Here is a 14,178-nt window from a genome sequence, read left to right as displayed (position 1 = left end):
ATTATAGTGGGTATACCTTGGTTACGGCAACACAACCCGTTGATTAATTGGGGAACGGGACAAGTCATGTTCGAATCTGAAGTGTGTCAGCAATTCTGTCTTGTGGAAAATGAGTCGCTCTCCTCTCCTGCCACAATCCTTGGTGCCCTGGCAACTACTCACATTGATGACATTACACCAGACACTAGGCATTCGCATACCGTGGGGGCCATCCTGGCTAACATTCCCGCCGAATATCATGATTTCCACATGGTTTTTGATAAAGCCACTGCGGAAGGTCTACCCCCACACAGACCACACGATTGTCCGATTGATCTGGTTCCAGACGCTCCTATACCCAGGGGTAAGATCTACTCGTTGTCACACCCAGAGGAACAGGCCCTCAAAGTATACATCCGTCAGGCTTTACAATTAGGGCACATCCGTCCATCATGTTCCCCGGCTGCCAGCCCAATATTCTTCGTGCCAAAAAAGGAAGGCGACTTGCGGCCATGTGTAGACTATAGGAGGTTGAATGCCATTACTATTAAAAACAGGTACCCTCTACCGCTCATCTCCACCCTACTGGACAGGCTGACAAGGGCTACGGTTTTTACCAAACTGGACCTAAGAGGGGCATACAACCTGATCCGTATGAGGCCTGGGGACGAGTGGAAGACGGCCTTCTGCTCCAAGCAGGGACTTTATGAGTATACCGTAATGCCCTTTGGGCTTTGTAACGCTCCCGCTACTTTCCAACGATTTATCAACGACGTATTCTCTGACATTTTGGATACGTTCGTGGTGGTATATCTGGACGATATTTTGGTTTTTTCATCCTCGTTGGAGGAACACGTCTGTCATGTCAGAGAGGTTCTTTCTCGCCTCAAGGCGAACGCTCTTTTCGCCAAGCCTGAGAAATGTACTTTCCATTCAAAAGAAGCTGAGTTCCTAGGTTTTTTCATCTCCCCCGGGGGTTTGTCCATGAATCAGTCTAAGGTTCGTGCTGTTATGGAATGGCCGACACCGGTTAACATCAAACAACTCCAGTCTTTTCTTGGTTTCGCTAATTTTTACCGACGGTTCATCGCAGGCTTTTCTTCCATTGTTTCTCCTCTGACCGCTTTGACCAGTCCTCAGGTTCCTTACATATGGAACCCTACACATCAAAAGGCATTCGAGGCTCTTAAATCCAGGTTTGCTTCTGCCCCTGTCCTGCAACACCCCGACTCCGACCTACCCTATGTTCTGGAGGCAGATGCCTCATCATTTGCTCTAGGCGCTGTATTGTCCCAGCCGTGTCCAACCACGGGTAGTTTGCATCCAGTGGCCTATCATTCTCGAAAATTCTCGGCAGCCGAAACTCATTACACGGTAACCGAGAAAGAGCTGCTGGCCATCAAGGACGCCCTCCAGACCTGGCGACACCATCTTTTGGGGGCCAAGCATCAAACAGTGGTCTATACTGACCACAAGAATCTACAAGATCTGGCTTCCTTGAAATGCAGCAACAGCCGGCAAGTACGTTGGCACTTGTTCTTTGCTGCCTTCGACTTTGTTGTGAAACACCGACCAGGCTCCATCCACGGCAAGGCTGACGCTTTGTCCCGATCTCCCGGTGGGGATTCATTAGTTTCATTTCCAGACACGTTATTAGGGAAAAGCCACGTTGTTTGTATGTGTACACCCTCGCCAACCATGCTCACTGCTATCAGACAATGGGTTGCTCAACATCCTCATGCACTCACTGAATGGGACATTATACTCCGGGACGGGCTGCCGTTTGTCCAGGACAAGCTGTTTCTTCCTACCTGCGAGGTACGCAATCAGGCGCTTGCCTGATCGCATGATGCTGCCATAAATGGCCATCCCGGGCAACAACGCACCCTTGAATTATTACATCGCTGGTGCTGGTGGCCATCCATGAGAAGAGACGTAGAAAACTACGTAAACACATGTTCTATATGTGCACAATGCAAAACACGCAGAGGACGACCATTAGGGTTACTTCTGCCGTTACCCATACCTCCCAGGCCATGGCACACCATCTCTATGGATCTTATCACTGATTTACCCCGTAGGCAAGGTTACAATACCATATGGGTTATTGTCGATTCATATACAAAAATGGCCCGTTTCATTCCCTGCACGGGCATACCATCGGCCCCAGCACTGGCTCGCCTGTTTTTTAAGACGATTTTTTGTCAGTTTGGTTTACCACAAGTCATTGTATCGGACCGGGGATCCCAGTTTACGTCCTGCTTTTGGCGTGCTCTTACCAAACTCTTGGGTATTGATGCTCGCTTCTCTTCGGCGTACCATCCCGAAAGTGACGGGCAAACCGAGAGGGTTAACCAAGCCCTAGAGCAATACCTGCGTTGTCTGTCCCTTCAGTTCCAGGACTCCTGGCCCAAACTGCTCTACCTTGCTGAGTTTGCATACAACAACTCTCGTCATTCGGCCACTGGGTTTTCCCCCTTTTATTCTATGTATGGGCAACATCCACGCGTCCTTCCTCTCCCTGATTTCTCATCTGCCACTCCTGCCGCCAACGCCTGCGTACGTGATCTAGCTGGTGTTCATGCACAAACCCTGGTCCATCTCCGTGAAGCGCAGTCCGTGATGAAGGTTAAGGCGGACCGTAGGCGGGCTGAGGCACCGGTGTATCAGGTGGGCGATCGGGTGTGGTTATCGACCAGGCACCTGCGAATCCCTGGTTGTCGCAAATTGTTGCCTCGCTTTGTGGGTCCCTATCGGATCATTAAAATCCTGAATCCCGTGGCCCTGCGATTGTCTGTTCCAAATGCTTGGCGGATCCATCCGGTCTTCCATGTATCCCTCCTCAAGCCTTACCTTGCTTCCACTCGTGTCCTTGTTCCTCCCGCCCCTGTCTCTGTGTCCTCCCAGGACGTGTTTGAGGTCAGTGCCATCCTTGGATCACGTTTCCATAGGGGTCGCCTCCAGTACCTAGTGGACTGGCTGGGTTATGGCCCGAGGACCGCTCTTGGGTTCATTCCCGTGATGTCCAGGCACCGCTTTTGGTGTCGCAGTTTCATAGGGATAACCCGGCAAGCCCACGTGGTCGTGGGCCTTTGAGGGGGGATTCTGTCACACCGCCCCCCGCACAAAAGACACGCCCCTCTATGTCCTCCTCTCAAGCAGCACTCAAATCCACACATCCCAACAGAGGTACCTTACTGCCTCAACAGGTTCCACACTGTAGGGCACGACATGGCACGCTTGACAAAACTGGAGTTTATCGCCCTTCACGTTTGTGGCAAGTTAATTGGAGGCTCCTTCATCACAAACAATCACACTGATCACGGAGGACTGTTCGACACAACACGGCGCGGATCACGTGACTAGTTGCCTAGCAATACTGCAACGCTTTGGTAACTTGCGTCACGTGACCGTTGTCACGTGTTTCCCTACGTCGGATAAAAGGAGTCCAGTTACTGACAGCCTTGCTTCACAGCTGTTCTTTTGGGATCACGTGTCGCTCGCGCTTCGTTCAGGACTTTTTTCACTTTGGACCACGGCTTTTGTACTACGGATTATTCTTCGTCTAAACCCTGTCAACCTTGGAACTTTGGATATATTTGGCTGCCGAACTGTTTTCCCATAACGGACTGCCTCGTGTCTTGCCCTTACTTGCCTTGGAACTTTGATCATCTGTTGCCGACCTCCACGCTGCTCTACGGACTGCCTCGTGTCTAGCCCTTATTTGTTTTGGACCTCGGTCCTGCCTTAGGTGGTTGCCTGCCAGGACTTTATCAAGCTTCACCCGGACCTGTTGTCCTTAGAACCTCCCTGGGTCCACGCTCCAACACTCACAGGTATTTCAGTGGTTCGGGTGTTTATACTCAGATACTGCATTCTGTAACATTACATAACCATATACCTTCCCTTACAGCGCTCCAGGGGTTCTTCCGGTTGTTCCTGCGTCCTGACTCCACGGACTACCATCTTTGGCCCTAACATTCATTCTGACAGGTATTACTGTGGATGTCAGTTTGATATTTGGGGACAGAGGGATAGCCCATACTCTGCACGACCATCAACTGTGTAACAGTACTACATATTTCTACTTTTGCGGAACATTGGAGCCTTGCTGGAACACGCATCTACGTTGTACATCATGCAGACTGTTCCCTTTCTCATTATGTCCTGCACAATATATTTGTGTGCATTTCATTCATCCTTTTTTTCTGCAACATGAGTGGTAAGGCCTCAAAAGGGAAAGGAAGAGGACAGGGACATGGTGAGGACACATGAGGCCCAGCCCCAGGAGGACGTTGTGTGTGTCAGTCCACAGGTGACCCAGCATCTGTACATGGACATTGTCGGGGGCAGACACGTGAGCCAGCACCACCTAGGGCCACTAGGTCCAAGAGGGGATGCTCTGCAGAGCAAGAAGGGGCTCCACCCCAAGCCACGACACAGGAAAAGGGTCCCCATAGAAAGAGGTGCTTCACTGATGAGGTGCTCCAGATCCTCGTTGACTATGTTACGGGACACTGTGATGAGATTCACCATTTTACGGGCAGTACCCATAACCCTGCATAGTGAATCGCGCATTGGCAGCATGTCACATGATTCATGAATGCATGTGGTGTGGGAAAGCGCACTGCTGAAAAGGTCCAGAAGCGGATGAATGATCTCATGTGAGGGAACAAGAAGAATCTCAGTGGCAACCTGGCCTCTGCATAGGCTACAGGAGGGGGGCCAGCATAGGAGGAGCAGCTGACCTCAATTGAAAAGGCTGCAAATACACTCAACAGCAATGAGCAGGTGCAAGGCATGGGAGGGCTGATGACCTATGTGGACACCTCTGGTGAGTGGCATCTGTGTGTTTTGTATTGTAGAGCAGCAGGTGGATGCCTCTTCTCTAGTCCCCGCCCCATACCACTGTCTTAGTGGAGTAGCAGACGAAGAGCTACAATTGGGAACCCATGCACAAGTTTATGTGACACGTCTATACTACATTGATTGTATAAAAGGCGATATGCACTCAGACAGCCATTCAGAAGATACCATCATGTTGAGACAGTGGAAGGAAGTCACCAAGAAGGATGCCCACTGCTAAAGTGCCAAAAGGCGGATATGGGAATCATGGATGAACGCTAAGGAAAAGTATGACGATGACACGATGATGTCATGAAGAAGATATGTAAACCTATGTTGAAACAATATGAAAAGACTGATGATGTAACTGAAGCACGAAGAGAAACATGTACATAAAAATGAAGTAATCATGCAAATAAGAAGATGCGTACGTTTTGGACCAATACCTGTAAATAGGCTGTAACGCAAGGTAGAAAAAGTATATAGATGCTTGCTGAAAAGAGGTATATACATAACGTTTAGGTCGGCCATTGGAAGAAAATGGACGATGGCACGTGTTAAATAACCCTCCTACCAAGTCAAAATACAAGCCTAGGATTGCAAATTGAACAATGAATGAAGAAGCTATTTTTGTGTGCAGAATAAGGCAGTACGTTGACCTGATGTCAAGGAGGCTATTTCGAGAGATGGGTGCAAGGCACAAAGGGAATCGAATGAACAGACCATGTGCGTCAGATATTTTTCTGCTAAATAAGGAGGGACGGGGACATTTGCAAATGCCAAGTGTTGGGCAAATACAAAGGCAAAAGCCTATGTGAGGTGGAATGAACAAGTCTCTAAAGGTGGCTAGAAGGGGAAATGACACCCTCTTTAATAAAATCAAATAGCAGTAATTGAGAGGCTGAAATGGACAAAATCATGGTCTCCAAACACATGATGAAGAACTCAAAACAAAGACTATTAATTTGAGTTTGAGTTAAGATAGTGGTGTGCTCACACTGCCTCGAATGTCCCAGAACAGTGAGCAGACTACGAGGTGAACTACAAACAACAGGCCTTGGCTAAGGATCAGGTCGATGAAATGCAATGGACTAATTGGGAAAACAAGAGAACAAGTTCATGGAACTTGAACACCTAGGTTTTGTTCTGATACATGGTGCTAAGGAGCCAAAAGTCTAAGGTTGGAAAGGGTTATCAACCAAACAAAAAGCCTGCTACACACTTTTATACACAATGTTGCAGTTATTACCCTGCTGCCATATTCTCTGCTATAATCAGTATGTGACATACGTAGAAGTAGCCCAGGGCGTGTTCTTCAGACAAGGGGCAGTCAATGAGATACTAACCAGTACATAATTCTATAAGTAGATATGTTCCCCAAATCCAATCCCTCCCGTGATGGGTTTTATGGACTGCCACGTAGGATGACGTCATAAATGACGTATGTGAAAGTATATAAACTTTGTACATGCAAAGTTATGTGTGACCATTGAGCATCTACCTTGATAGCTGTCATAATGCCCTGATTTCTTTCATTGAGATTAAAGCAGTATTTTATCATCTTCCTTTGGTCTGTCCGGATATTTGTTCTGAGATGATTAATGATAATTCCATCCAGCACATAGAAAACGCTTCAAGGTGCTAGAGCACATTTGGTAGCAGTGCGGATGGTTCTGGTCTAATGACCTCTATCTAGGCCCAGATCCACAACCTGGACAATCGTGGTCTCCTACCATTAGCCAGACGATTGTGGAGTTTCCTACAGAGAGTGCAGCGTAAAAGAGCATGTGTTCAAAATCCAGTTTGGCAGGTCCCCCTTTGATGAAATTCCAGTCCGGTCCCTGCAGGCACCCCGTGGACAGAAGGCGGACTGGTAGATTGTGAGAGAGTTGATGGCGAGACTTGAGCTGAATAGCAGATGTGAATAGACCATCGAACATGGTAAAAGATAAAGCGGGGAGGGATTGTATTATGGTGTGTTGAATAAATATATTCGCCAAAACAAAAGGCTGGTTTTTCTGCTGATTTTAGGTAGCCTACAAAAATGGAAATAATGACATCCCCCCACCACGGCCACATGCCCCCATACCCACCCATCATCTCCCACCCTCTCTTCCCATTTCCAAATTGAGGGGTTTCACCCCCCAAACACCCCTCCCTCTGCCCTTGCCACCTCTCCTCCCTCCCAAGCCCCCACAAAATCACACACAAACTCACACACACATATACTCAACATATACACAAACAGACACACACAAATGTACCCAATCTCCTTCAAGGTCGCTTCTGTCATGATGGCCGCTCCCGGGGAGCCGGTTCAAGCCCGGCGTCCCCGAAAGCAGACATCCAGTCCCCAAGGAAGGACCCAGCAACCCCATATAGAGGCCCTTTGGACAGTGTCCTGGCGCCTATGGCGCCAGGCTCATAAAAGACATCAGTCCTGGCGCCATAGGCGCCAGGCTCATTATGGGAATGCTTGGGTGCACTTACCTGAGGCAGACCATGCTGCAGGATCCCAGCCTCCTTGAGGCCTGAAAGGAACTACTTTACCTGTGGGACTAATTTACCATCCGGGCGTGGTCAGGGAAGGATACATACCTGATTGGAGGAAGGATACATACCTGGAACTTCTTCCAAGGCTATTTAAACCCCACCCGAACAGCCACACGTGCTTCGCGTTGTTCTGCATCTAGCAGCTGGACGCTCACCGTGTCTGCTCCTGCATCCTGACTTCTGCCACGCCTGCCAGCATCCTGGATCACCTGCAAAGGAAGAGAAGAAGAGAACAGAAGAAGGAAAAGTCCTTACCTGCTAAATCCGCATCCCGGAGACATCTCGCCGACAATCCTGAAAAGGAAGACTTTAATTTAAAAGCTCATTGCGTCGATCGCTGCAGCGCCGCATTCCACTCACCTTTACAGGGCGCCTCCATGTTCAGCAGCGATCATCCGGATTCGCAGTCACGCCCCAGCGCCTAGGGAGAAAAAGACCAGAACAAAAGGTGAGAGAGAGAAGGGAATAAGGAAAGCTAAATCTCCATGTTAAGACTTACCTGTTGATTCATTCCCTCTTCATTTCGGGTCCGCGCCGCATCCTGGCATTTCCGGACCCCGGCCCCTAAGGGGAAAAAGAGACATCAGCGTTAATGAGCGAATGAAAAGACATTACCAAAAAACGCTCATTAAAGACTTACCTGATTTCTACAAGGATTTCAACTCTCATCTCGGGTCGGTGCCTGTTCCCCGGCATTCCGTACCCCGGCCCCTATGGGGAAAAAGACACTAGCATTAGTACATTAATGCATGGACACAAGGGGAACCTCTTATCAAAAATCTTACCCGGAAGCCAAGCAAGTTTGGTTCTCACCAATCCGAAAATCCAGTGAAGTAACTGGATACCAACGCGCCCCTGCATCAGAAGCAGGATGGAGAGCTCGTCCTTCCAGACCCTAAGAAGGATACTTCTGCGAGCCAGACAAGCCAGATTTGGGGGCCCGGTCCAGTCTGTCTTCCGAACCCTGCGCATCACCTTAGAAGAGGTCACAGCAGCGCGAACCAGGCCAGCGCCTCCGTGGGAGTCAGGTGAGCGTAACAGCTTCCGGGTCTTGGTGTGTCTGCAGCCCCTGCGCGCACTTGGTTGCGTCATAGGGGCTGACAGTTCGATTTAGAAAGACTGTTCTGTTCTGTCATAGAGCAGTTTTTCGAAATCATTTATTTTGGCAATTTTTTAAAAAGGTCTATTGACGTGATATGATATGATGGTTTATTTATATAGCGCCTATACACAATGTGTTTCATAGCGCTTCAAGGCAAGGGAGGGAACAAGGGAAAATACAATGACATTCTTACAGGCCATGAACAGTAAGGATGTGAAATTAACTATGGTACTCAGCGTGATGACATTTCAGATAGTGCAAGAGCTAAACCATAGATAAGGAAGGGAGGGGGAGAATGGGAAGGAAATGGAAACAGACAGGCAACTACCGTACTGGGCCTGATGACATTTCTGGTAAAGCCGGAGAAAACAAAAGGTGAGGTAGAGGGGTGCAGAAAGGGAGGGGAGGAACAAAACAAGCGACTCTCGTACTAGACCTGACAACATTTCAGATAGTGCTGGGGGGGGACAAGTAAGGGGAGTCATTGGTAACACATAATATTGCAAGCCTGGATACAAGATGACTGCCATGATGCCGACCCCCGGAGCACCAGGCCAGGCCCAGCACCCCCGGGAGCAGGCATCATGCCCCCGGGTAAAAGCCCAGCGGCCCCTTATAGGGGCTCTTTGGACTCTGTCCTGGCGCCGTTGGCGCCAGGCTCATGTTGGACATCAGTCCTGGCGCCATAGGCGCCAGGCTCATAAAGGAAGGTGTTTTGTGCACTTACCTGATGCAGACCATGCTGCAAGATTCAGGCCTCCCTGAGACCTGAAAGGGACTATTTTTTCATTGGGACTATTTTGCCACTCGGGCGTGGCCAGGGAAGGATACTTACCTGGAACTACTTTGGGGGCTATTTAAGCCACGCCCAGACAGTAGCTCACTCTTCGCGTTGTTCTGCATCTAAGCAGCTGAACGCTCACCGTGTTTGCTCCTGCATCTGGTCTCCAGCCACGCCCGCCTCGATCCTGGAACACCTGTAAGGAAAGAAGATAAGAGAAAGGTGAAAACCAAGAATTTTATCAAACTTCTTACCTGCATCCGGAACCTTCACGCCAGCGTTCCTGAGAAAAGACTTTCATTTAAAAGCACCGCGTTGCTCGCTGCAGCGCCGCGCTTCACTCACCTGTCCTCGGGAGTTCTTCTGGCTCCACCGCGACTGTCTGCTCCGGTCGCCACATCTCTGCGCCTAGGGGAGAGAAGAAGAGACAAAAGGTGAGCAGAAGGAACATATGAGGAAAGCCTAATTTTCCGCCATAACACTTACCGGTCTTCTGTTGGTGGACCATTCCTCATTTCGGGTCGGCGCCGCTTCGTTGGCAGGTACCGCACCCCGGCCCCTATGGGGAAAGGACAAAAGACATTACAGGAGGAATATAAAGACATTAAGAGGGATCGCCCCCATCGCTAACTCACCTGAGTTTACCATCGGCAATTCAATCCCTCAACGCATCACCTTCATTCTGCACCTGAAATAAAGGACATATCACAGGTTAGGAAGGCAACAGAAAAGGAGGCTCAACACTTGAACTTTTGTAATCTTCATACTTACGGCGTTCCGCTCGGAAAAGTCAAGTGGATTTTGCCAGCACCATTCTGAAAACCAGTGAAGTAACTGGACAAACACGCGCCCCTGCACCAGAAACAGGATGGAGAGTTCATCCTTTCAAACCATAAGGTGAGCTTCAACCGGGGATTTCGGAGGAAGTTAGAGAAGAACGAAGGGGGGAAGGGGGGAGCAAGCACACTATTCTGCAGACTGTCAATCCCCTTTCTCATCTGCAGAAGGATATTCCTACGGGCCAGACAAGCAAGATTTGAGGGTCCTGTTCAGTCGGTGTTCCGAGTTCTGCGCATCATGCTCGAAGAGGCCACAGCAACCCAGACTAGACCAGCGCCTCCGCGGGCATCAGGTGAGCGTTACAATGACGATGGGAACAGCATGATTCAGGGCCACCATGAGAAAGGGTGACGCACCGTGAATCAATGAAGTCCATAAAAGTCAAATCCAGCATTGGCCACAAGACGGTGATGGTGAAACCAGAATGATCAGGACAGACCCCTGCAGATGTAGGCTGGAGGGGGGATTCAGGGCCACCATGAGAAAGGGTGACAATACCCAATATCCTGATACATCAGATATTGGGGCAATGATGACTAGTAAACTGGGAGAAACTGAAGACCCCATTGCCTTTATTCAGATGATTCAGGACAGATGGAATTTGAAAACGCATGAAACATGGGACAAGACGGTGGCATTATTTTACCACATTTTATGCCAGAGGCTGCCAGAGCCGGTGCAGCGTCAGTTAAAGAAACAGGTAGGAATGGAAGAAAAGCTATGTCTAGAGACACAATTGGCAATTGTGCATTAATGTAGAATTTTAAGGGAAAAAGACAAAAGAAAGCAGAGTGTACAACACAGAAAGAAGCGAAGATGGTGCAGAATAAATATGCAATAGAAGGAGCGGTATTGACAAACAATGAGGGAGCGACTGCACAAATAGTGCAGCTACCACAGCAGAATAATCTGGCGTATGCCAAGGATCAGAACGGGTATTATTTTATGCTGAGAGGCAGAAGGAATGAGTCTCAAGGAGAAGGGCAAGGTGGATTTCAAAACACTCAAGGAAGGGGGGGGGGGATTTAACGCGGACAACCACTGCAATGTTGGAGTGAGGTAAATTAGGATATTTAGCTAGAGTATGCAGAAGTAGGGGAGCCATGCAGCAACAGAATTGGCAATCTCCAAGAGGAGGGATGGGATATGCCCCACAATATAATACAGATTCACTAGGATATTATGCCCTAGTTCACACGCAAACTCAGACATATGCACTGCAAGCACAGCAAATACAACAAGTCCCAATGCAGCTGCCACATGGGCAACAACAGCAGGTACATATGCAGCCGCAATAGGCACCAATACAAAAAATACAGTATATTGCAATGCAACAGGCAGGTGCATCACAATGGCACATGGATACGGGAGCCACGCAAGTAGTCACACCCAAATCGGGGAATATGACTATGGTGGGAGGAAATCCTTTCACAGGCACAGGGATGGATTTATATCCACAATAGGACAGCCCACAGAAGGACCTGATGTATTCAGTGCTATCTGTAACACTGAACCCCAGAGAGGAACCAAGGGTCAGTGTGACGATAGGAGGCAAGACGTTTTCATTTCTTGTGAACACTGGAGCATGGGTGTAGGAAACGGAGGAGACAGGCGGGACAACCCCCCCCAACAATGCCATTTACCCCCCCAGCCCCCACAATCTGAAGCAGTAGGGCCAGCTAGCGTTAACTAAAACCAGGACTGGACAGCCTGTACTCACTGAATGGACTGTATTATGAGCGAGCAAACATGATCCAGACCATCACCTGGGTGGTTCGCTCATCATACTGGCTTCAACTTCCAGACTGTGGCTGGCGCTGCCTGCAGCCTGACTGCCAGACTAGTGATATTCTTTTCTGCCCGCGCACAGCTTGGGTGCACGCATTTACGAATTAAATCTACTGGTAAGGACTGAGGACGCAACCACATCCGCGCCCACCTCTAGGGGATTTTGATGCTTTTCTGGGGGGGATGGGGAGGAATAAATAAGGCACAGCAATGTGTGTGGTCTCAGGGTGCTGTGCCTTTCTGCCCACCAGAAATAAAGTGGTAATGCCAGCCGCCACGTTACGTGGGAGCATTGCAGCTGGCAATGTAATTAATCCCTATAGATTCCACCACCTGCTTTTTACAAGTGTAAAAAACAGGCATGGGTCAATGGGTATTCAAGCCTGCCTCTGCCAGCTTCAAGATTAGATAAGGCAGAGATGCATGCTTGCTGGCAGTTTTCCTAAACCGTTTCCGTCAACACACAGGGTGTACTGTGTGCAGCACATCTAGGAAATCCATTCAAAACACAAACAGCATGGATTGTAAAGAACATATGGAGCACTTGTCACTGCCTGTTTTTAACCATCTTTTTCATTTTGGGCAGGTTCTATTTTTAGGAGCTCTGCCTATTTCCGCACGATTTCGAATTTGGTGGCGGGAGCTAACAGTTCACTGGCTGGGAGTCCTGCCTGCTTAAGAGGCCTTTGATGTTTAAATTCCTGAATTTAACAAGATTATTTTCCACAATTTGTAGACAAAGAGAAAAGATGACGAAAGTGACTGTGAACCAGGCTAACCCTGAAGAAATCTATTACTTACAGCCGTACCTGACACACGAAAGCAGACAAATTACATGGCATATTAAGTGAGTAAAGAAAAGTTCATTAGCAGAATGGCAAATATGTTGCAATCCTCTTTTGCCCCGATCGTGTGTGTAGGTAGTGATGTTATTTTGGTTGGAAGGAATACTGTTTTTTTATTTTGTATTTTCCTATTTCATGTTCTTTGAATGACCCTTGGATGCCCCAGTACGTTTGGCATTTTTCTTTAATGATATGCCTCTTTAACGCTCAAACGTTCTTTTAAAAAGTCCATGAGCCTATGCATGCCTGTTATGTTCAGGCACTCCGATATAAAGGCATTGGCCTGCACTGGTGTTGTAGTGAGATGCTTTGATTTCCTAAATTTGTAATACACAGAAAGGCCGGGTAGACTACACTGCATCTGTGCAGACGTGGAAAGATGTAATCACACAAGCTGATGGAGAAGCCAGGAAGGAGGAGAAAACATAAGCAAACACATGAGACGGTAAGGCTTTCCCCGAAGGAAGGCAGACCTTAGATGATCCTCATTTACAATGGGACAGTGTCACATAAGCAGGGACCAAGGACAAAAAACACATGTCCCCCTAAATGTATGTCTAGAATTGGGGACAATGATTGATCAGCAAATGAAGATTTCCTTCGCTAAGTGAGAAGTCTGGGAGGACAATGTAATGTGTACATAACACAGGCCATTATTTCTGCAAGAGCACCATGCAGCAACTTCCTGAACATAAGCACAAGATAAGTAGTGCAGTGCTTTTTAGTTTGGGCTACATAAACCAAAGCTCTTGCAGTACAGGCCAATACCAAGCCACTCTATCAAGTCAGCAGAACTATTGTCCATTAATCTACCTATTTCAGCGTCACGCACAATTACCCTTCACCTCGTCTACAGACCACCTGGGCCCATCACTACATTTGAAGAGAATGTAACGCTTGTCTTTACCTCCAACACAAAGCCAGGATCTCAAATTATCCTCCTGGGGGATCTAAATCTGGGCTTCCAAGACCCTAAAGATCGTAAGGCTCTGGACCTTGCTAACTCGATCACTTAATTAGGTTTCAAACACTGCATCATCGAACCAACACATATCAAAGGCAGAACACTAGATTGGCTAGTTGATATCAACTGCGACATAAACATTCTAGGCTACATGGCCTGCACATGGTCGGACCATCACCTTATCACTTTCACCATAAATGAAAGTAACCAATCTAACCCTCAGAACTGAGCCCCAGACTTACACACGAGAAATATTTGCAATATCACAGTTGAGAAACAACTCCCTCTGTTACAGCCTATTTTTCACACCACCCCCACCTACTCTGACCCCACCGTCTTAGTGGACATCTACAATCATACTCTACTCAAAGCCATTAACACTATAGCTCCACTTAAATTGCGTAAAGCCAAATCTGTGGCACACCTGAACTCGTGGTTCACTCCACACCTCAGATCCTTACGCGAGATTAAAAGAAAGGCA

Source organism: Ambystoma mexicanum, chromosome 5q (genome assembly GCF_040938575.1).
Source record: "Ambystoma mexicanum isolate Mex_15411 chromosome 5q, UKY_AmexF1_1, whole genome shotgun sequence".
Taxonomy (NCBI): domain Eukaryota; kingdom Metazoa; phylum Chordata; class Amphibia; order Caudata; family Ambystomatidae; genus Ambystoma; species Ambystoma mexicanum.
This window is presented reverse-complemented; position numbering follows the sequence as displayed.